General features: G+C 41.4%; 1 protein-coding gene across 2 annotated transcripts in view; it reads right to left on the reverse strand.

Moving 5' to 3' along the window:
• Positions 1-25718, reverse strand: part of plxnb1b (plexin b1b) — a 117615-nt gene extending 91897 nt beyond the window's left edge. For both annotated transcript variants that reach the window (XM_042300590.1, XM_042300589.1), the window contains exon 1: positions 25270-25718. The gene's annotated coding sequence lies outside the window, so the exon portion shown is untranslated. The remainder of the gene's footprint in view (positions 1-25269) is intronic.
• Between the last annotated feature and the right edge of the window lie 223 nt (positions 25719-25941).

Genomic DNA, 25941 nt, shown 5'->3' on the forward strand with positions numbered 1-25941 from the left:
GTCCCTGCTCATCTGCATGGACTGCAGATGTGGCCAGGGCAATAAATTGCAATGTCCGTACTGTGAGATGCCTAAGACTGCGCTACAGGGAGACGGGACGGACAGCTGATCGTCCTTGCAGTGGTAGACCACGTTCAACACCACCTGCAAAGGATCGGTACATCCGAGACAGGTACAGAATTGCAACAACTGCCCGAGTTACCCCAGGAACGCACAATTCCTCAATCAGTTCTCAGACTATCCGCAATAGGCTGAGAGAGGCTGGACTGACGGCTTGTAGGCCTGTTGTAAGGCAGGTCCTCACCAGACACCACCGGAAACAACGTCACCTATGGGCACAAACCCACCGTCGTTGGACCAGACAGGACTGGCAAAAAGTGCTCTTCACTGACAAGTTGCGGTTTTGTCTCACTGGCGGTGATGGTCGGATTCGCGTTTATCGTCAAAGGAATGAGCATTACACCGATGCCTGTACTCTGGAGCGGGATCGATTTGGAGGTGGAGGGTCCGTCATGGTCTGGGGCGGTGTGTCACAGCATCATCGGACTGAGCTTATTGTCATTGCAGGCAATCTCAACGTTGTGCGTTACATGGAAGCCATCCTCCTCCCTCATGTGGTACCCTTCCTGCAGACTCATCCCTCCAGCATGACAATGCCACCAGCCATACTGCTCATTCTATGCGTGATTTCCTGCAAGACAGGAATGTCAGTGTTCTGCCATGGCCAGTGAAGAGCCCGGATCTCAATCTCATTGAGCAAGTCTGGGACCTGTTGGATCGGAGGGTGAGGGCTAGGGTCGTTCGCCACATAAATGTCTGGGAACTTGGTGGAAGAGTGAGGTAACATCTTACAGCAAGAACTGGCACATCTGGTGCAGTCCATGAGGAGGAGATGCACTGCAGTACTTAACGCACCTGGTGGCCGCCCCAGATACTGACTGTTACTTTTGATTTTGACCCCCCCTTTGTTCAGGGAAACATTATTCCATTTCTGTTAGTCACATTAGTCTGTGGAACTTGTTAAGTTTGTCTCAGTTGATGAATCTTGTTATGTTCATACAAATATTTACGTGTTAAGTTTGCTGAAAATAAACGCAATTGACAGTGAGAGGATGTTTCTTTTTTTGGTGATATATATGACACACATATACAGACACACGTGGAACACGTCGAAGAATGTCATAGACCAAAACATTGTCTATTAAAACACTGATTTTGCGAGACAAGTGAGTGTGTGCGTGTGTGTGTGGTTTAAGTATGAGCGTGTGTGACGTCTGCGGGTCCTGATACAGTCTCTCTGCTACCAGAATTCCCTCCAGCTGGATCTCATTAGGCCAGCTGTGCTGCACACATCCGATTCTGATCCAATGTACTGTGCGTGTGTGTGTCCCCTTCTAGGCATATATAATACAGGGAATAAAGAATTCAACCTTCATAGAAAAGAAAGCTTCAGGGTGAGTTAGATTTTCTTGTAGGAAATAATTCAATTCACTCTTTCTGCTAGCATAGTAACTCTGGCATGTAAGTAAAGTAAAACTACAAATACACCATGTTTCCCTGTGAACATGACCAAATCCAATTACAACACATTCTCAGAATGCATCCATCTGATACACAGTTTAGACCAGAGAAGTAACTCTGAAGTCATACTGACTGGGTCCCAGAGAGCGACACCTACTCTCAGGAACACCTACAGTAAGTAACTTAGGACCGTAGTTTAACGTGTAAGAGAAACTCACATTTGTGCATAAATCATGCAGTGATGAGCATTTTAATAGGATTTGGTCCCCTAGTGCTTGTGTAAGAGTTTTGTTTTCATTAGTTGGGAAGCTATGGCACAAACGATAAACGTATCACACTAACGAAGATAACACACTTTGTCATGGTTTACAAACGCTTTCCAGCCATCAGTCATTGTTCCCAAAACATAACCAACATGACAAGACAGTGGTGGCTGGGTGACGAACCGTGACTATTTGCAAGTGGTCCACCTAAGAAAAGTGAAAAGTGGAGTCCCTCCCCCTTCATTCTATCAAGTTGAGCTGGTCCACTGGAAACAATGCCACACCTTGAACGTTCCAATTCAAACCCTTTGCTAAAGAACACAAAACACTTACTTTATTTTAATGTGTGTTCAACATTTTTTTTTTTTTTTTTTTTAAATACGCCGTACCCATCTTCCCCAGGGAGGTCAGTTTTGTCGAGGGATCTGTGAATACCTTCTGGCCTTGGAATTGCCTGGCCTGTTGACGTTTTTATGGAAGGAATGTTATTGGCCGCTGTCTGAGATTGTCTCCAGCTGAGCAATGGCAGCTATCTGCCAATAATACTGAGGAGGGGGCTGAGGATACAGCCAAGCCACCACACAACAACAAAGCCACTGACTTATCAGTAGCTTCCCACAGGTTGGCCCAGCAAGCACAGACACCTCAAGCTATTCTATGCCAATGCCCTGACTCAAGAATAGAGTACAATAGAGAAAAACAAACGGAATATGAGGAAGAGAAGATAAAAGGGGGATAGAGACAGGAGGGTTAGTACTCGGGACAAGGGAGATAAGGTTGGCAAATTCAAGGATAGTAGGCTACTTGCCATGTCAGGCAGTAGGCCTAAATTGATGCATCTAACACTTGAGTGTAGCAGACAGTAAATTAACTTGTTCTGACCAATTTAGAACTCGAGCAACTGACTGGCATTTTACGCCCTTCACATCCATTTAACGAGTGGCGATTTAGTTTAAGCGGTTGTGTGATCCATAGTCGATATTGTTTTACTATCATACAGTAGAATTAGAGTGTTGTGTGCAGTCCAATAAAAAAAGCAACCCACACACACACACACAAAACCACTGGGGGGGTGATGTGAGGGGTTTTGCCTCCTCCAACCTGGAGCCCACCCCCCCAGGTCCGTCCATAACCCCGGTCATTTTGACTCCAAAGTGGCGCAGCTGTCTAAGGCACTGCATCTCAGTGCTAGAGACCCTGGTTGGATCCCGGCCTGTATCACAACCAGCCGTGATCGGGAGTCCCATAGGGTGGTGCACAATTGGCCCAGCGTCATCCAGGTTAGGGGAGGGTTTGGACCTCAATGTAAAATAAGAATTTGTTCTTAAAATTGACTTGCCTAGTTAAATCGAAAACATTTTTAATGTAGAAACAGAGGCCTAGTTCACCCCTCCTAGATCAGGCCATCGGGGTGTAGCAGGCGGTTGGAAACACTTACAGTGTTCTCAGTAAGCAGAAAAAGCCTTAAGCCCTCCATTAACAACATATAGAGAGAGTTATTTATGAAGCAGCCTGCAGGTTCTGCTGTGGTGTCGTGGACATACAGGGCCGTAGTCTGCTGTTAGCCATGCATGCAAAGTTAGCTAACAACACACACAGTTCAGCGTATACGCAAGAGGTCCTTGACGATTGAGGGTTATGAACACACATTTGTTTTCGAATTGAGAGAAATGTTTGACAAAGATCTGTCACTACAATACACACGTGAAGTACACACAAGTTTCCAGAGACATGATACAGTGTGATACAGGTGAAATGTGATTGCTTTGAATTAGGGAACAAGAGATGAAGGACTCATTGTCACTCTACAAATATTGTCAGCTCTAGTGGTTAGAGTGCTGGGGTCAGTAACCGAAAGGTTGCTGGATCGAATCCCTGAGCTGACAAGGTAAGAAAATGTTGTTCTACCCCTGAACAAGGGAGTTAACCCACTGTTCCCTGGTAGGCTGTCATTGTAAATAAGAATTTGTTCTTAACTGACTTGCCTAGTTAAATCAAGAATAAATAAAATAGGCCTATAGTTAATTTGTTTGCCTACCAGAGAAACCTTGAAAGCTTTTCAAATACATTGAGAAACAATGTTGCATACCATATTTTAAAAACACTAAATCCTTTATTTTACAACTGTAGTAATGTAAAAGCCTTAATATTCTCTCTCTTATGGCTCTGACAGTCATGGAATTTTGGATGATGGTAATTGGCCAGGCAAATGACCGCAGACACTGTAATAACTGTTTGAATAGCAACATAAATATATTTATTACACACATTTTCTCCTCCTGACTGCATGTGCTGGAATTCAAGTCAATGATGGCTTAATGGTACGACTGTCAGCCTAGTGTACCCATAGAGGGTTGCCAGTTGTCGCACAACGCCTCGTGGCGGCCATGTTGGAAGACCATCGCATCAAGTCTTTCGACAACAACAGCTGAGTGGCTACCCCAAACTGCATGATAACAGTGCCTCAAACTAGTTGATCCATCACAAAAGTCCATTTCTGTGCAGTATTTGACTGCTCTAACAAGGCACGAAAGATAAATCCCTGGTTTATTTTTTTATAGATTACCCGCAATTATAAAACTCAACTGTCAGAAAGCTTAGAAATGTTTTTGCCTGTCAAGACCTGAACCCACTGGTAAGTCTGATAGATTTCGAGATTAGTTTAGCTGTTATGCTAACCAAGTGTTAACAAGACTACAAGTTAACCCACGTTAGTTAGCTAGATATGCTCATAGTTAGCTTGTAGTCTGTCTCTTACATAGGCAGTATGCGGGTTTCAAGTTTGGGCGAAGCAAATTTTTCACCATAAAATGCACCTTTATAACAAAGGATCACTTGCATCCATCATTGCATTTGCAGACTAATGCAAGTCAACTACTCCTAATGTGATGAGTAGATTAGATAGTAATTTTGGCTATTAATGAGCGTGTAGAGGTATAGGCTATATCAGAGACGTTTCTTTCCTTTACTCAGGAAAAATGTGGCCTTTGATAATCATTCCATGAAATTCTACTACATTTACACGACTGGAGACATCAGAATCGTTTTAATATGAATAGGCCACCTCTGCTTACACTGATAACAGATCACTAAAATCTACCTCATCTTGAATGAAACCATGTAATCTAGGCCTATGAAAATAGGTCATGGCTAAAAGGGATCCAATTGTAAAATTAACTTCAAAAGTTCGAAACCTTAATCTAAAATTCTCCTGACCTGCTACAAAAAGTCAAATCTGATGTTAAATTTCACCAAAACTGGATCCCTTCTAGCCATAACCATGAAAAAGGGAGACACAAATTGTACAATATGACATCCAGTCCAGCTACACTGTCTAAAACTCCAGTGGTACTGACCCAATGATCATTTGTTGAGAACTTTATTCATAAGAAGAGGGAAAATATATGGACATTTGTCCTATGCTCTAAGGCCTCAATGGGATAGGACAACCTGCTGTGTTGACTATTGGTGGTTCCAGCCCAACAATAGATTTAATCTTTATGACACTAAAACACCTGAAGGAATTAAACACAACCAAACAAGCAAGAGCCCTGATGGTATAGGAGACCTGAAGAAGTGATGTTCTAACATCAGGTGTGCCTTTCATTTGTTTACGTACTTTAGGTTCACCAGCTGACTTCTATCAAGACACCCATGTCGACTGGATTCCCACTGTAAAGCTGAGCAATGCTGGTGCAGCATCAGTTTCTCCTTTACTAATTTGTCCTTTTCCAGATATGAAAAGGAGACATCCCTCAGTAATACAAGATGGTTGTCATATGCTGTGCTTTGGTCAATCTGAATGATTCTGTTGTGACACTTGAGTAAAGCGCACCTTGTCATGACTAAAGTGCCCCCTTACACCATGTATGTATGTATGTATGTATGCATGAATTGTAATTTGCAACATGTAAAAGTCTATTGTAAATATACTGTACTTCAATAATATGCTATATTGTTGTAATTCTAAGTATTTTGTGTAATCTCTGCTTTGCCTGGTCCCTTTGAATAAAATGTATTTCTTATAGCCTAACTTTCATTTATTTAACCATTTAAACAATGCAATTGTTGTGGTAGTCTTAGGCAAATCATCTTCATGAACACAGTAGCACCTCCAAGTTCCACTCAGACATTTTGGGAGAAAAGTATCTGGCATTGAACTTGGTGGTAGTAGTTGTGTATATTTTAAGCTAAGGATCCCATAGGATCCTGCTTCCAGACATTTCACTACCTAGACTACAAGGGTTGGATTTTCTTTAGACAATTTAATGTCAGCACAAGGCATGCACCATGTTTGTACCCTATTTTGTGCTGCTACAATGTCGTGCTGCCGCCACGCTGTTGTCTTAGGTCTCTCTTTTTGTAGTGTTGTGTTGTCTTGTCGTGATCAGTGTTTTGTCCTATATTTTAATTTATTTTTAAATCCCAGCCCCCGTAGGAGGCCTTTTGCTAGGCCGTCATTATAAATAACAATTTATTCTTAACTGATTTGCCTAGTTTTTTTTTAACCTTTATTTAACTAGGCAAGTCAGTTAAGAACAAATTCTTATTTTCAATGACGGCCTAGGAACAGTGGGTTAACTGCCTGTTCAGGGGCAGAACGACAGATTTGTACCTTGTCAGCTCGGGGATTTGAACTTGCAACCTTCCGGTTACTAGCCCAACACTAACCACTTAAATGAAATAAAAAATAAAATTTACAAAATCTTGTATAATTAGCCTCATATACATTGTCTACTTGTATCATTTTAAAATTGAGAACATATAGCTCAACAATATGTAAATGTGGGAGTTGAGCTAATCTCTTCTTCAAATGCAAAGGGTGCAATGCATATGCCCATAAGGCAAATGACATCATACTGTAAGCCAGTGGTTCCCAACCCACAAGTACCCTCAACAGTACACATATTTATTGTAGCCCGGACAAACACACCTGATTCAACTTGTCAACTAATCATCAGGCACTCAATGAGTTAGAATCATGTTTGTCTAGAGCTACAACAAAAATGTATGCCGTTGTGGGTACTCAACAACTGTAGTTGGGAACCACTGCTGTAGGCCTATGGCTGCATTGGTGTTGCATGCCATTATCAGCTGCAAAATGGGTTCACATTAGGGATGCACGATATATCGGAAATCGGACGATATTAGCTAAAAAAAATGGCAACATCGGTATCGGCCGATTTCTAGTTTAACGCAGAATTGCAAAACCGATGTGCATACCTATATAAACGTAGGTACATGATGTAGTGACGCCATGTCAAATTTAGCGCTACATGTGCAACACCGCATTCCTAACCTAGCCCACAATGTCTGCTGTGTGGATCAAGCACTCAAGTAAAATAAGTCGAGCAGTCATTTGAAAGAGTAAGAACATTTCAGCGAGACAACTCAAAAAGGCGAAATCCACTAAACCCAAGATAATGGAATTCCTTGCCCTTGACAAGCAACAGTTCTCTGTCATGGGTGATGTTGGCTTTCGCCGACTGGTCGAGCACCGGTACACATAACCAAGTGCGCTATTTTTCAGATGTTGCCCTACCAGTGTTGCACAGTAATAGCGTCACTGCTATTAGCTTCACGCATACATACTATGGAACGCTGTTTGGGTCTTTGCATGTCAAAAAAGATACAGTAGCACTGTCAAAGCTGTACAAAAAAGACTGCAAACACAGGCCACGAACAATGTGTTTACAATACCACATTGGTAATAAAGCATCATATTTGTTCGACTGCAACTTCTGGAGTAGCTAGACTTAGCCTGGACCTAGCAAGCACCAATACAACCAGCCTGAAAACAATGACCAGTAGAAACGGCAGTAATTTTCATTATTCTTAGCAATGATTTAAGAATCCTTGTAAGTATTACCTAGGTAACCACTTGTTCACCTATTGAAACTGAACTTTAGTTCATGAAAATAAACAGCTACTTAACCCGGTTGCTCCAAGCTAACGTTATAAATCAGCCAGCTAGCTTCATCTGGCTAGTGAGGCTCGACCTGACCGGGTTATATGTTGTGAAGCTAGCCACAATAAGGATTAGGCACAATAGTGGAATTTGCGGTTTGCCTTCAAAATAAGTGTCATTGACAGTGATGCAAATTAATACAAATAGTAGAATTATGCCATACTTTTATTTTGAAGGCTAAACGCAAAGTCCACTATTGTGGCTAATCCTTATTGTGGCTAGCTTCACATAGTTCTTATTTGATTAATGGCAGTCGGACCCATCTTATAAATAAGGGTTATTTTAGATGACTCCTAGCTATATAGTTAGCTAGCTAACTCTATAGCTACTGAAACAGATGTCATTTGTTTTTGGGGATGAACATTGTTTGCATCCATGAGCTAGCTAGCTTTTTTTATTTTTATGAGCAGCACTGTAGGTGCGCGAGACAACTTTGCCAGCATCATAGCATACATATTGATGAATCGATGTGACATATGAAATACGAGTGATAGTGTAATCAATGTTTGACACGTCAAATAACACTATTTAACACTACGCGCATGTAGCGCGTATCTTTTTTGACACGCAAAGACCCAAATGGCGTTCCATAGCAAAAGACCCAAATAACATTCTATAGAAATCCTGGTTGAGAATGAAACAACTGAACAAATCAACAACGAAACAGCACAGCAAGTATGTGAAAGAAATAGGTTTTGATTGTTTTTCTGGTAATGGGGACGTAAATGGCAACAAAATAACTTTTTGGTCAGTGTGGTGTGTGTGTAACCTTTAACTAGGTCATTCAGTTAAAAACAAATTCTTATTTAGAATGACGGCCTACCCCAGCCAATGCTGGGCCAATTGTGCGCTGCCCTATGGGTCTCCCAAGTCTCCCACAGCCGGATGTGATACAGCCTGGATTCGAAGCAGGGACTGTACTGACGCCTCTTGCACTAAGATACAGTGCCTTAGACCGCTGTGTCCATGTGTGTGTGTGTAACCCATTTAACTGTACAAGAATGCTTAAAAAGGCTGCACAAATTTTAAATATCGGATATCGATATCAGGTTGTTTTTTTTGGCAAGGAAAATATCGGATATCGGCCAAAAATGTAACATCGGTGCATCACTAGTTCACATGGCTGATATCCTGAAAAAAAGAGTGACAATCAAATAAAACTCATTGGAGAGCTTACAACTGAACAAAAAAGTCAAGTTCATTTCAGTATACAACACAGAAATTAGAGATTTCCTTTCACTCTTTATTGCAGGATTGTGATCTGTGATTAAACATTGACACTAGTTCATTTTGAATAGTTTTAAGTTAACAATTGACACAAGTTTAAACACTTCACTTCAAAAGAATCAACACCATTTAATATAATTGCATAGTGTACAAGTAAGCTAACGCATATGGAAAAGGTTAGACATCTTAGTAACACGTAGGCTATTATTCATTATTAAAGCATACATTTCATGTGAACAAAAAAAAAAGTCCATTCCAAAGGTTGCCAACCTTGCTCCACTGATCCCAGCAATAGCGCACTTAATTATCAACTAATTAGGTTTTATAAATTGAATTCGGTGTATTAGTGCTGGGCTGAAACAGAAGCAGGCACACCCAGCAGGGTTGGCCTGCTCCAGTTGTAATAGGCTTATACATTGTGTCTGACTTTAAAAACAGTATTTTTGTTTTTCATAATGTGCTCTGACATAGGTACACATAGAACATAGAAAGGACGTATCCTTATTCTCTCGGGGCATTCATTGGGACCTCTATCTGCAGAAAGGGATTCACAGCTCTCTGTATCGGAGTACAGAACAGAAAAAAGAAACAGGCCGCATTATACTCAAATTAGACAGCACTGAAAATTATGATACTATATCTCTGTCCTTGGTTTCTCGTGCTGGACTGGAGAACATTTTCATAATGTCCTCCCACAAAGTTACCTGCCCTATCCAGAGTAGCCTACTCTCCGTTCTGACAGCTGGAACTGCTAGCTATAGTGCCTTCAGAAAGTATTCATTCCCCCTGATTTACTCCACATTTTGTTGTGTTATAGCCTAAATTCTAAATTGATTTCTCACACACATAATACCCCATAATGACAAAGCGAAAAAATGTTTAGACATTTTTGCTGATTTATTTAAAATGTAATACAGAAATCTCATTTACATAAGTATTCACACCCCTGGCAGCGATTACATCTATGAGTCTTTCTGGGTAAGTTTCTAAGAGCATTCCACAACTGGGTTGGGAAACATTTACCCTACCCATTATTTTTTTTTTTAAATCTTCAAGCTCTGTCAAATTGGTTGTTGATCATTGCTAGACATCCATTTTCAGGTCTTGCCATACATTTAAGTAGATTTAAGTCAAAAATAACTCCGGAACATTCACCATATTCTTGGAAAGCAACTCCAGTGTAGATTTGGCCTTGTGTTTTAGGCTGTCCTGCTGAAAGGTGAATTCATCTCACAGTGTCTGGTGGAAATCAGCCTGAACCAGGTTTTCCTCTAGAATTGTGTCTGTGCTTAGCTCCATTCCATTTATTTTTTATCCTGAAAAACTCCCCAGTCCTTAACGATTACAAGCATACCCATAACGACGCAGCCACCACTATTCTTAAAAAAGTGAATTACTTTACCACATTTTACTCTAGTGCCTTGTTGAAAACAGGATGCATGTTTTGTCATATTTGTTTTCTGTACAGGTTTCCTTCTTTTCACGCTGTCAATTAGGTTTGTGTTGAGTTATTAAAATGTTGATCCATCCTTAGTTTTTCCCTATCACAGCCATTAAACTCAAACTGCTTTAAAGTGACCATTGGCCTCATGGTGAAATCCCTGAGCGGTTTTCTTCCTCTCCAGCAACCGAGTTAGGAAGGACACCTGTATCTTTGTAGTGACTGGGTATTTTTTATTTTTCCGTTATTTTACCAGGTAAGTTGACTGAGAACACTTTCTCATTTGTAGCAACGACCTGGGGAATAGTTACAGGGGAGAGGAGGGGGATGAATGAGCCAATTGTAAAAACTGGGGATTATTAGGTGACCGTGATGGTTTTAGGGCCAGATTGGTAATTTAGCCAGGACACCGGGGTTAACACCCCTACTCTTACGATAAGTGCCATGGGATCTTTAATGACCTCAGAGAGTCAGGACACCCGTTTAACGTCCCATCCGAAAGACGGCACCCTACACAGGGCAGTGTCCCCAATCACTGCCCTGGGGCATTGTGATTTTTGTTTTTTAGACCAGAGGAAAGAGTGCCTCCTACTGGCCCTCCAACACCACTTCCAGCAGCATCTGGTCTCCCATCCAGGAACTGACCAGGACCAACCCTGCTTAGCTTCAGAAGCAAAATGTATATTGATACACCATCCAAAATGTAATTAATAACTTCACCATGCTCAAAGTGATATTCAATGTCTGCTTTTCTTTTTACCCTTCTACCAATCGGTGCCCTTCTTTGCTAAGCATTGGAATACTTCCCTGGTCTTTCTGGTTGAATATGTGTTTGAAATGCACTGCTTGACTGAGGGACGTTACAGATAACTGTATGTGTGGGGTACAGAGATTAGGTAGTTGTCACGACTTCCGCCGAAGTCGGTCCCTCTCCTTCTTCGGACGGCGTTCGACGTCACCGGCCTTCTAGCCATCACAGATCCACTTTTTTTTTTCCACTTTTCATTTTCCATTTGTTTTGTCTTTTTCACCTGGTTTCAATTCCCCAATTACTTGTTCATTATTTAACCCTCTGTTCCTCCATGTTTGTTTGTGAGTGATTGTTTATGTAATACGTTTATGTGAACTTGCTTATTTTGTATTGTATTTGTCTATTTTGAGTAAAATACGTTTATTTACTCATATCGGCTGTCCTGCGTCTGACTCCTCTACACACAGACTACATTACAGTCATTCAAAAATTCATGTTAAACACTATTATTGCACACAGAGTGAGTGCAACTTGTGTTACTTGATGTGCAAATATTTACTTCTGAACTTATTTGGCTTCCCATAACAAAAGGGTTTCATTTTTAAGTCACGTATAAAAATATATATATATATATAAAAAACAATTCCACTTTGACATTATGGGGTATTGTGTGTAAGCCAGTTACATTTTAAACTCAGGCTGTAACAACAAAATGTGGAAAAAGTTAAGGGATGGGAAAACTTCCTGAAGGCACTGTACTGAACTACAAATCCATTTCGAATTACAACGGTAAATACACCAAGATAGCTAACTAGCTAACGATATTTAATTCACTTAGCTAACTGTACATACTGTATAGCTAGCTAACATTACATTAGCGGCTAATTTGAGTTAGCCTGTACAGTAAGTTCTAGCTAGCGATACATTATAATTTTCTAAATATATTTGCTTAGGTTCTCCCTCCGTTTTCTTGGTCCTTAGAAAACAAAATAATGGGTAATCTTCCCTAAGTTTCCAGTGGAAGCAAAACTCAGGAGTTCCAACAGACAGACTATGGTGTGGTTGCTAGGTGATTTGTGAGGCAACTGCAAGCCCTCTATAGGAGGAGTAGGAAGTAAAATGTTATGCGATTTTGTCGATTCAACGCAACTGACATTACGGAAAAAAATACATTCCATGAGCCACATCAGTTAACATCATTTGAATGAACATTGTACATTAACATGGAAATTATTGTATCACAATACAAGGTAGCCATTGTGAGTGTACCCATGAGTTTATCAGTCAAATTGCAAGGGTGAGGTCCTAAGCCCTTTCTTTTAATTCCATGTCTATGGGCGAGTTCGTAAATGCGCTCTGGCCATCTACTCCGATTTCCGAACACTCGTCTGAGCGTGCCAGAGCGCAGAATAACTGATGAATTTATAAACGCTCAAGACCAGTTGAAATTGGCAGGTGACGGTAAACGTCGGCAAAAAAACATTTACATTGTTGCCAGCAGCACAGTTAGTCACCAATGCTCTGAATAACATGAAAACCATAACCAGCTCTGCTAGGGTGAACAAAATGGTCAGAGTGAAGTGTTCTCTCATTTGTGTCTGGAAGTAGCTAGCAAGCTAGCCAACGTTAGCCAGTTCGATTAGGTGCTTGACTGCCATTGTGTGGTCAGAACGCTCGGATCAACCCACTCCTCGGCCAGAGCGGCCAGTGTGCGCACTGAACGCGCCGAGAGCTAAACGTTCTGAATTTACGAACAGACAATCTGACAACGCTCTCAACATATGAATGCCCACTGAGCACACTCTGGCACACCAGAGTGGATTTACAAACGCACTTATGTGTGCTGCTATAATGTTTCAGCAAAGAGCATCAGTTTCATCACGTTGCCCAGCCTAGCCTGCCCAGCCAGCTGTTTTTTCTGTGTGTTTTTTTTAAAACAGTTATGATGGTTCTTTCATGACAGTCTTCATCCATAACTGTCAGTTACATGGTTATAATAGTAGTAGTTGTGCCAGCCCCCCCACACCAGAGTAGGGAATGCAGTGCCCCCCAAAATAAAAAGAGGCCATGTCCTAACAGTCAGAGACCGTTCCCTTAACAGTGTATGTCCTAGCTTGGCAACAAGTGGCAAAAGGTTGCTAGGAAACACCTTGCTCTCTGGGGGCCGGGTACACGCACACACTTCAATGTATTAACTGGAGCTTTGTATTTAACTCTTGATGTGTTGAAAAAAAAATCCAGTCAGGAGGAAAGCCCCTGTCAGCAAAGTAACATGTCTTTAGAGGGATGACACTCAACCTTTCACCTTTGACCGTTTAGAAGTGTGAATTAGCAGGAAGTGTCATGGTGACGGAGGGAGCCACATACAGGCTGTAAAAAATTATGTCCTGCCCCTGGCACCCAATCATCACAGCACGTCAGCCCTGTGTTCAGCACACACGGAACTCAAAATCCAGTATGCCTATATTATTCTTTTTAAAGACAGTCCAAGTTAAAATGTTGCTTCTTCTGCTGCCATGTTCATAGTTCAATAAGCCTAGCCTTGTTTGTTAGTTAGTTACGTTAAACATAGGGAGAGAAAAGAAAGCTTTAGCCTGACCAAATCGCAAAAGATCGAACAAATTAAGATAGAGAACCTCAAGTCAATTTCAGAATAGGTCAAGTTGGGACCAGCGAAAGAAATCCCACACACCCTCCCCTCATCCATCTTTCCGCCATCAAAGTATAAAACTTTTAACAGTCCAGTCCAACATTGGTCCTTTCCTGTCCATGACAACCCCCCTTTCCCAGGATAGAGCGCATCCCCCCTGGGGGGGATATGGTGGTGGGGGGGTGGGGGGTTAAGGGTGATTGCCCCAGCTTTGGCAGTCGTCTTGAGAAAAAAAAGGGTGTTTCTGGGGAAACCGAGTGCTCCCCATTTTCCAAGGACTCCATAGTTCCTACTTGGCAACAGCCAGAAGCATCGGTATTGCGAACACCGCCTGCCTATCGGCCTGCCAAAACCGCACAGGAACACAAAAACCTGGCGAATGTCACCATAACAGATGCCCCGTGTATTGTTTTCCAGGAGTCAAAAGCCACAGAAAGCCCCCTGATGTTATTGAGATGATATTCTATTTCAAGAGCAGTTTAATATCCAAAATATCCATGTGAATAGCCAGCTAGCTATCTAGCTTTGGCAAAAAACTAGAACCAGTCAACGAGAAAATAAATCCCACACTAATATCAAAATTACCACAACCACAAAATACTCATCGTAAGGTGCACAGATGCCGAAGAAAACTAAAAACTCAGAACTTTGCAAGTTTCAAAGTTCAGACTTTTGGAGAAGTTCTGCCCTAGTTTTTGGGTCCGGTTCCAGATGGTGGACACTCCCCCTCTACCACACCCACTCACCTACCTATCCCTCGGCGGAGGACTAAAGTCTGCAGCCAGTCAACACCAGCTGTTCTCCCACAGACAGACAGTTCAGAGCAAAGCAACACAAATCCTCCCTTCTCTTCCACATCCCTCCCCCATCCAGACATGTACCACACCCCCCTCCACCCCTTCCCTCCGCCCCAGTTCTCCCTCTTGTTGGCTGGCCTTTTCAACCTTAGCCAACAAAAGAAACAAAAGGAGCCAGTACAGAGAGAGAGAAAGAGTAGAGAGAGACCAGGCCACCCTTTCAGAGAAGTACTGGGACTGCAAAGGCTAAGCACAGCAATAAACTCCACACATGCACATACCTGTAGACACATGTACACATCTACACAAGTACACACATGTGCATGGATGCAAACTCATGCTGCTGACAACATACAGACAACAACAGACAGACCCACAGTGCTAACACACACACACCATTCCACGAGGACACGGACTTCTGAAAACATGCAAACACACATATGGCCTGCATAAAATATGCACACAAACACAACACCCGCACACCTTTTGTGAGCACGTCAATATTATTTTGACTACAGCCTGACAAACTGCAGATCATGTACCGTTCTACACGTTGCCTCCAAAGGAATGCCCTTTGCTCTGCACGAGTGAGCAAGACAGATGCCGATTAGTTGTGCTTGTGTGTTTGTGTCTGTTCCCCTGTCTCCAGTTCTCTCTCTTCACCTGCCTCGGGTGGGGGTCTTATCTTCTCATAATAATCCGAGGCTTTGACAAAAACCTCCTCAGCCATGTCATTCTATACCATCTCACCACAAGGGCTTCATTCTCTAAGGGGCTGCTTGAACTTGTGAGAGTGTGGAAGAGAGTGAGATAGCAAAATATCGATATGTGAAATTGACACATTTAGTAGGAAGAGAAAGAACAATGAAAAAAAAAAAAAAAAAAAAAGACGAGAAGGAGCGAGAGAGAGCAACAACACCCCACGCAAACAAAAACAACAACCCAGGAACTGCTTTACACTTTGCCTCTACCCTACCATGTGCTAAACAGGAGAAAGACAATGCTCGTGTCACTGAATTTTAACATGGATTCAGGAGACACACACCAACTCCATTCATGAGGGAGCTCACACGCATATACCATTTATACTCATAAGCTGCATTCGGTGGAAGCACACAGGGTGCCCTTCGGAGTTAATAATTCACACTCCGTTAGGGCACTTCAGTTGTGCTTCAAAGGAATGCCGATACTGCACTGTGCGTAGTTTTCATAGTTTGCATACGATCTAGGTCTCTATTTACATATTTGAATAATGAACAGGCTTTCCAGTCTAATTAAACCCTATGAGAGTTAAGACTAAAGTCAAGTTATCTAAAAAAAATTACAGACATTTCAACATACATCCATGGGGTTAGGCTACTGATTAGAATCAAGGGCATGTCTGGAGGGTGTGGGTAACATGTTAAGTTGGGCCTCTTGAACAGTGTTCACCCTTGTGGGTCTGAATTTGATTAAATTAACTGACTAAAGGCGTAAGCATGCTTCAATTCGGCTTGCGTCTAGTCGAAACAGTCTACTCGCATACCCCCTTAAAAGACCTTCGCTTGAAAATCAAGTGTTGTTTGTCTGTTTTGAGACACCGTAGCCAGTATACACTTCCTCAAAATAGTCCGAATTCATCTATAAAATGTTAACGTTTTTGCCGAGGATCTTAGTCACGCGATTTTACATCTAACTAAAATGTTTGGTGCAGTTTTTCTCCCCCCCAAAAATAGTTGCATAATTACAGGTTGTCTCTCGTTGAATGACAACTATATTGAAGAATCCCTATTCTTGACCAATCACCGAAGGGGCGTAAACTTCAGCTCCGAACTTCAGCTTTCCTCCCACAAAAAAAAGAAAAAGAGGTGTGACCGAAGTCCAAAATAAACAAATACGTTGTCTTGATATATGCAAGAACTCTTCTGAACGGTAATGGCTGGGAAGCATGCGGACGCCTTAATAAGAAGTAACAGCAAAATAAAACTTTTTTTTTTTTAAGAATTTGGCACCCTTGCACTGTTTCTATGGCCTGAACCGCAGCCAAATTATGAATAAAGATGGGAATTAAGATTAAGCCTAGATCAAGTTTCAAGACTCTGGGTTCGCGCCCAGGCTCTGTTGTAACTGGCCACGACCAGGAGGTCTGTGGGGTGACGCACAATTGGTGTCGTCCGGGTTAGGGTGGGCTTGGCCGGTAGGGATGTCCTTGTCTCATCGCGCACCAGCGACTCCTGTGGCGGGCTGGGCGCAGTGCGCGCTAACCAAGGTTGCCAGGTGCACGGTGTTTCCTCCGACACATTGGTGCGGTTGGCTTCCGGGTTGGATGTGCGCTGTGTTAAGAAACCGTGCAGCTTGGTTGGGTTGTGTATCGGAGGATGCATGACTTTCAACCTTCGTCTCTCCCGAGCCCGTACGGGAGTTGTAGCGACGAGACAAGATAGTAGCTACTAAAACAATTGGATACCATGAAATTGGGGAGAAAAAGGGGTAAAATTCCCCCCCCCCAAAAAACAAACAAATATTTAATATATATTTTTAATTTATATATATAAATTAAATATAAATTAAACGGGAGTTGTAGCGACGAGACAAGATAGTAGCTACTAAAACAATTGGATACCATGAAATTGGGGAGAAAAAGGGGTAAAATTCCCCCAAAAAACAAACAAATATTTAATATATATTTTTAATTTATATATATAAATTAAATATAAATTAAACGGGAGTTGTAGCGACGAGACAAGATAGTAGCTACTAAAACAATTGGATACCATGAAATTGGGGAGAAAAAGGGTAAAATTCCCCCAAAAAATAAACAAATATTTAATATATTAAAAATATATATTTTTAATTTATATATATAAATTAAATATAAATTAAACGGGAGTTGTAGCGACGAGACAAGATAGTAGCTACTAAAACAATTGGATACCATGAAATTGGGGAGAAAAAGGGGTAAAATCCCCCCCCAAAAAAAAAAAAAATATTTAATATATTAAAAATATATATTTTTAATTTATATATATATATATATATATATATATATATATATATATATATATATATATATATATATATATATATATATATATATATATATATAAATTAAATTTAAATTAAATATATATTAAATTAAGAATATGAAAAAAGTAAATGGCTCTGTATAATATAGTATAATACAGGAAAGCACAATTTATAGTCCTATTATTACATGTGTTTGGGGGAAGGGGGGGTAAGTGTTTAACGGGAACAACCATTGTATTTATTTTGTTTCTACGCACATTACATACAATAATATGTCCACTGTGATGTAATAGAGCGGGAAGCCCGTTGTCTTCCGTCATTCTCAGAACCTTATTTGCTACAACAACAACAAAAAAATGCAGCCTTTGATTGATATCCAGAGATATATTAGTCAGATAGCTGCCATCTAGCCAGATCCAAAGACCTCAAATGGTTTAAATAGTCAGTGTATCTGATTCTGAAACCCACCCGACCCCCCCTCTTTTAGGGGGATTGCGCTTTTTGCCACCGGTATATTCTTCTTAATCTTTTTGCATCTGTTGGCTTGCAAAGCCCCATTAAAATAAGGTCGGGTGGTAAGGTTGATAAGGTTACTGAGTTAATGCCCACGGATATAATTAAAATAGAGTATTTAATCTGGCCATGATTGTTGAGGGGTAAGACCACTTTAAAGCAAGTGTAGCCTTCACATATCATGCAAGGCTGGCCATCCTTCCCAACACGTACTTCCTTCCACGTTAAACAGATTTGCTCCAGGGCAATTCCACAATAAAGGAATTACGCCAAATAACCAAATAGCCATTGATTTCAAAGTTTCAACGTTTAACAAACCATACGACGACTACTTTGAACAATTTATAAAGTTACATTTACTGGAAAAATTGCAGATACAAAGTTACAGAATTACAGTAATATCTCCCTCAGTTGTATTATGTTATCCAAACTTTGGATCTGCAGTTCTTCCTGTAAATGTGTTTTTGTAAAATTTTCAGTGGAAATAGTCGAAGGTAGTCCTTGTGCATAGAGTTATTTTGTTTGAGGTTAAACTGGTATACATTTTAAATGTTAAAATCGGAGTCTCAGCGTAATTCCGTTACCTTGGAATTGCCCTCCAGTCTTGGATGGATAAGGGGCTTTACCATATCTAAGAGGGGAAACACACCAGAGCAATTATCCTCCAAAACCAGTCAGTAGGCGACCATCCTGCCAGCTCGTTGCAAGTGGTGGCCGTCTTTCCCTCATTGCAGGGTTAGTGTTATCAACATGGGCCTATTCCGGTAGCCCAAAGCCGTTCCAACTCTTCAGGGCTGCGAGTGTGCGCCGATGTATCATGACAGGATATGGCACTTTGTGGTGACACCTCTGGCCTGACTGAGTGTGCTGCTGCAAGACATAATTTAATCAACACCACCACTGATGATCTACAGCCATCGCCACCCAGTCACAGTTTATCAAATCTCCCCGTCCTTGACATCTCCCCACCTGTTAATCACCAGGCTGGCAGGATAAATGTCACGATGAAAGCTAAACAAGACCAATCACGAAAGTGTCTAGCCACTCAGACAGCATCCGCCCGCCTACTTGCCTTTGCTGGGGACAACTTGACAAAAGGCCGGACAGACTGACTGAAGGACTGAGGCTCACTAGTTTGATTGGGCTACTGGGTGGTGCAGCAGTATAAGGCACTGCATCTCAGTGCTAAAGGAGTCACTACAGACCCTTGTTCGATTCCAGGCTGTATCACAATCAGCCGTGATTGGAAGTCCCATAGGGCGGTGGACAATTGGCCCAGCGTTGTCTGGGTTAGGGCTTGGCTGTCATTGTAAATAAGAATTTGTTCTTAAATTGACTTGCCTAGTTAAATAAAATAGATAAAAAGTTGAGGGAGTAGGACTGATGAAAGGTGTTGACACGACATGTCCATGCTAGCCCGTACAGCTGCCAGCCACAGAGAACAAGAATGGCCAACACCCATCCCCCTTCAGACTTTGACACTAACAGTTACAGGGTGTCTGAGGTGACACAAGCACCATTTACTGGCAGAGAGGTGAGGAGTGCTCTGCCCAATTGGGTCATTATCATTGGAGCCCTCTCTTTCACTAACTTTCTGTTAAGTATGGATTCCCTTTTAACTCAACGAGGCAATTAGTGTAGTCAGTCATGCATATTATACCACTGTGGTTTAATCTCAAATTAATCCAGCCTCAGTAGCCTATACATCACCACCCACATTGAATCTATTCAGAATATGGGAGTGGGGTTATGGAGATAGCAGTTGTAAGGGCATTAACGTACAATTTCTTTGAGTAGATAGCCAAACTGGTGAGGGACTAAATTGCAATGGAATAATATGGACATAATCAACAGTCATTGAAATTACAATATAAATTCCACTACAATTCCCCGTGAATCTAGGGAATAAGGTTAAAATGGGAGAAAATCCTATTCCTCAGCCCTCGTCTGTAGTGCCGGGAAGATACCAGTATTGCGATACATATCGTGGGAAGGAAACAAAACACGAGGCGGATTTCACTTCTTTAGGAAAACAGCCCTAATGTTGGAAACAATCATCATGTTGTCATCCAGTCACATTGATTTATTTTCCAAGCTATAGCACACAATATTTGACATACAGCAGGTTTTTAAAATGACCAATATTGCTATACTGGTATCGTCACTGCCCAACTCATCTAGCACCCTTCCAAAATTGCATTTCTGGCTCAGGTAATGACAGGTCAAATCTCAAAAGGTCACACAGTGAACACAATGGTCCCATTTATACACGGAGCCAAGGGTCATTTTACAAGTCAAGAAAGATCTGTCTTGTCCAACTCTGTCCAGGTAGAAGTGCAAAATTGTGCCTGCCGGCTATCACGTCTGCAAACTTGCCACATATTTGAGCCTTGGTAACTGCTTTCTTTGTGACTGTTACACAGTCGGTGAAAATCTGTCCCAATTAGTCACAATCGAGAACAGCAGTGCTGTTCAGCCACCTCCTGCAACAGTGGCCAGCTTGAAATATGTTTGAGCTTCCACAGCCAAGGGACATAATTGGCAGCATTCTCTCATCTGTTTAAAAAGGTAACTTCCTATTTATTTATTTATTACTGCAGACAAATTTAGCCGTCCATAAGACAATGCTCTGTTAGTCTTCTGATCTCCATGCTGCCGAAATACAGCCATAAACATCTCAAAACCTTTTAATCATCTACCCAAAACAAAAGAAGTGATGCTTTATAGAGAAACTGATAGGCTACAAAGACTAGATAAATATTTGGCACTATCAAGGGAGTTTAGGCCTTACCGTTAGTAACCAAAAATGACAGCTGTGTATGCCGTGCAGCCTAAGACAAAAAAAGCACGCAAAAATGACAACGCGGAAGAGCGTAAAATTTTTTTTTTAAATGAATGTGGTTCCTGATTTTCTGGAAACCCGATTTGCCATGGCTAAAGGTTTTTTGGGGGGCAGCCACTGCCAAAAACTATTCAGGAAAAGTACAATAACTAAAACAACGAGGAATGTCCCAATTATTAGATGCCAGGTCTGACAAACTACAAAGCAAATCAAATGGGCAATCAGCATCAGGATGGGATATTCCATGTGGTTTCTGCGATTATGATGTTGCGATATAATTTAAGTGACAGATTAAGTTAAGGGCAGCTATGAGCTTAAAAAGAAGAGCAGTTGGCTATCATTTGAGGAATGGTACAACTCAGAGGCAGTCTGTGGCCACCGAGGCAGTCACTCTCACTGAAGGCTCTTCTGTCCGCCATGGATGACACTGTTGGATAGCTGAATATCAATACACACAGACACATTTAGAAATAAAAATTAAGTGGGAGAAAATCATTTGTCAGGTTGCGTTTGTCACAAAGCATGATGTGCTAGCCCGTTAACTTTTATTCTGAAATAACATCATATGTCCGAGTTAATCAAATATTAGTTTAGACTTGAAATTGGCATGTGAGCTAACTAGCCAGCAAGCTATCAGCTAGTTAGCTGCTCATCAAAACAGGTAGATAACTGGTTAAATTTGCCAACAAAATAAAATCAACCAAACTATTTACCAATGTTTCTCAAAATTACTGTAGTTGGCCAATTAATTTGATCATGCTTTGTGATACACCCAGTTGTATGCTGTTTTAGTCCTCACAACATGTCGCCCTGTCATCTACAGTAGAACCTGTTGAACAACATGGCGGGAAACAATTGGCCATGCTTTTTTTATCCTACCAGATCCGCAATGAGAAGGTTCTAGCTAGTGTATGCCTCTGTCCTTCGACTCTTTCTGGATGTAGTATTTATATACAAGTTAATTACAATTACCTTTTTGCTTTGGGCCATCTGTACCTGATAGAGCAGACATCTCACGTGTGGAAGTAAGCCGTCTGGCGCGAGACAATCATTGGGAGGAAACTAGAGCACACCCAGAAGTTCTGACTGAACGCACATTTGAGCGCCCCAGGATGGTCCATTTACATTGTGCTATTATAATTTATGCTACGAAATCCTGCAACTTCATTGGGGTATTTCCCCCTCATAGCAAATAGCCTGCAAAGCAATCGAAGCAATGTTCGCATTGGTAGATGCGCCCACGGGGGCGGAGCTGCCTGACTGTCACTGAGTAGTAAATAACTGAACAGCTTGTTTTGAACAATATTTTTTTGAAACAGGTAAATGTGTACATTATCCTAACTTTTAGAAGCATTTTAAACATTATCAACAACAAAAAATGTATTCAATTTTTTTTATAACGCTATAATGGGCGGGCCGCTGCTATTGAGTGGATTGTGTGTGTGTGGAGAGAGAGGGGGTGTATGACCGTAGCTCAGCTTGTGACAGCTTCCACAGAACTGCATCTGTATAGAAACGAACTGGGGCGCAAATAGTGGAACGGATCAAACGTGAATTTGTTAGGGATCAATTCGTCAAAGAACTGAAGAGGCTGTAGTCCATTCTTGCGATCGCTGGAAAGAGGATTTCTTAATGTGCATCTTCAACATAGAACATAGAAACCAGATATTGATATTAAAGTATTTGCAATACACAAAATACCACTGGAAAAGTAATGTAAAGAATGCAACGTAAAGCAACGACGCCTGCCGGAGAGAGACAAAACGGGCTGTAAAAACAGGGCCTCCCGAGTGGTGCATTGGTCTAAGGCACTGCATCGCAATGCCAGCTGTGCCACTAGAAATCCTGGTTCGAGTCCTGGTTCTGTCGCAACCGGCTGTCGACCGGGAGACCCATGGGGCGGCGCAAAATTGGCCCAGCGTCATCCGGGTTAGGGGAGGGTTTGGCAGGCTGGGATGCCCTTTCCCCATCGCCCTATAGTGACTCCTGCGGCGGGCCAGGCACATGCATGCCGACACGGTCGCCAGTGTTCCCTCCGACACATTGGTGCGGCTGGCTTCCGGGATAAGTGGGGATTGTGTCAAGAAGCAGTGAGGCTTGGCTGGGTTGTGTTTCGGAGGACGTACGGCTCTTGACCTTCGCCTCTCCCGAGTCCATATGGGAGTTGCAGCGATGGGACAAGACTGTAACTACCAATTGGATACCATGGAATTTTAAAAATAAATAAAATGGGCTTTAAAAACAGAACAAGCAGTCCCACTCCAATGACCCACCACCTGCTGTGGTTCAATGAACTACTGCTAAACAGCAGTGACGTTGGAAAAAACCTTCCATTTACTATACTACTGCATCTCCAAAAATGTGCTAACCAGCAGGGAAAAATGTGTCAAGTTGCAAGAAATTCACTTTAACGGTCGACTTTGGACATGAAAAACGGTTCAACTCCTCTTTCTCAATTTTTAAACAGAAATTGGCTGTGCATTTGATGGTTCATCAATGTGTCATTAATGCTGCTGACGTAGCTAGTTCGTTAAGCTAAACATAACTCCTCCAGGATGTGTTGAAGTCATTTCACAGGATTTGTTTTGGGTGGAAGCTGTAGAGATCGGTAACAAATGTCACTTCTTTAGCCAAATATCTTATTAATAAAAAAAAATGTAATCATTAAAATTACCTGGTATGATGTTGCATTAATCAGTTACAGTTTAAAATGTATTTTTGCCCAGGGTCGAACTTTAATGTAATTGTCCAATGTTTCCAAATTTCTATGAAATATGACCCATTATTAATTACAACAGGAGTGAAATCATTTTCCTTCCCAAAAAAAATGGTGATTAAGTATGCTAAAAAGCTACTTCTCTGTGTTGGAATAGCGTGAGCGTTCCCCAACAACAGAATGGTGTGGGAGTATACCAGTCATTCAAAATATTAATAAGAGTAGACTGCTGATTGGCCAGCTCCTCCTCCTCCTCAGGAGGATGACATCAACCCCCTGTGAGGAAATCGCAAGCATTTATTTTTAAAGTTCTGTTTGAGATGCAAGTTTTAGATGTGGTTTTTGAAGTGTTTTTTTCCCTCCAAATTATGCTTTGGCCACAAATATAAGTATAGAATGAGTCCAAATTATTTGGGTATGAGTTAACAGAATATGAACTTTTAAAAGTGAGATTTTCACTGGACAGTTACTTTAAAACATGTTATCTCAGCTTAATGGCAAAACGTGAAGAGTAGCAGGAAATTAGCTTTAAACTGAAATGTTCTCATCCTCATGGCAAAATGTGAAGAATAGCATGAGATGAGCTATAAAAACATTTTTCTCTTTGCCCCATGACAAAGTGTAGCATTGCAGGTAATTAGTTTTAAAACTACAACATTCTCTCTGAGATTCATGAATAAATGTGTAGAATAGCATTATAAAACTGCACATGTCTCCCTGCCCCATGGCAAAATGTGGTGAAATGCAAGAAGTTAGCAGTTTTCCTTTAATAGTAAAAATGTTATCCCAATAAAATTCTACTTATCCTTCCACTGTTTCCAAATTACCCCTCAAGAGAGGCATAATAAGTTGTCTAACTGTGCAAAGTTGCAGGAAATATATTTTTAAATGTCCCCAAAAAACCTCAATGGAAGGACCCCAGGACAACCAGTCTACTGTTAGTCCCCACCAATATCTACATCACAATTTCGCCCTTGCACAGACTCCCGATGTGGTTTTGGAAAGCTAACCTACAGTGTGGTCAAGTTTATCACCCCAGATAGCCTAATGAAAATACAATTGATGGGTAATAGTGATAGTAGGCTCCGTATTACATAAGTTCATTTACACATTCAAAACTAGGACTCATTTTACATGGCAAAACTGGATTCCATACAGAAACTATTGGTATCGGCTTCCAACGTTAAGATAGAAGTACCCCACTATTCGTACTACCAACTATTTTCACATTGCTAAAACCCTTGAAATTTATATATTTTTAAAACGTTTGAGTGCAATGATTACTGTTAATTTCTAATGGTTTTTTGGTTGATGTTAAATGTGTTTATTCTAACTTTTGCTGGTTTATTTCACTTGTTTTGGCAATGTGAACATATTTCTCGTGCCAATAAAACCCGTTTTAATTAAATAATAATATTGGCCACAATCAGCATGCAACTTGCACTAGACTCCACGTATTTAGGGGATAAACCCATTTTGCAGGAACTATTGACGACATTTCTGAGAAACATGGTTTTGCAAGCATCAAAAGTAGGTTTTCGCAGTAACAGTAAGCTTAGACCTCCTTCACTCACCTTCAATTCTTATAAATCAGGTTTAATTCCACGACCTGCCGTTTCGTTCTGGATACAAGGAAAGTGAGTTCAGTACCGTCGGCTGGCCGAATTGGAGGGCAAGTTTATCCAATTGGTCAGTAACTTGTGCTTTTAAATCCAGGCAAAATCACAACGGTTCCCAGGGGTCAGGAGAACGCAAATTCCATTGTCGTGAAAACTTGCGTTTGGTTAGTATTAGTTTTCTGCTGGTTTAAGGTTGTTTCACGAGATCAAACAATCTTTAGCTTTAGTAAAGTCTGCAATGTTCCATGTACATTTCCCGGCTTAAAAGCAACTCGTGCGCGCTCTTATTGTTATTGCTTTTTTCTCATATTGCACTGTGCGCTTTCTACGATTACCACATGTCGGCCTGCCCGGCTAGAATGGATAGATTACCTCACGACAGCCCTAGATAAACCAGCCCCTGATATGCGTAATGTTTTAAAGGGGCTTGGTCACATCGACTGCTGAAATGCCCTGGTGACTGGCGGACCCCTCCTGGCCAACCAACTTCGTTCTCTTAACGGGGCAGTCTGCAATTCAACAACAACAAAAACGATACCCCGCCACTGATTTAGTAAACAGCTCAGGGATGGAGCTGGAGAAATGTAACCGCTCTCAAATTAATTGACAGAGCTACAGTATGGATGC

Source organism: Oncorhynchus tshawytscha, linkage group LG02, assembly GCF_018296145.1.
Source record: "Oncorhynchus tshawytscha isolate Ot180627B linkage group LG02, Otsh_v2.0, whole genome shotgun sequence".
NCBI lineage: Eukaryota > Metazoa > Chordata > Actinopteri > Salmoniformes > Salmonidae > Oncorhynchus > Oncorhynchus tshawytscha.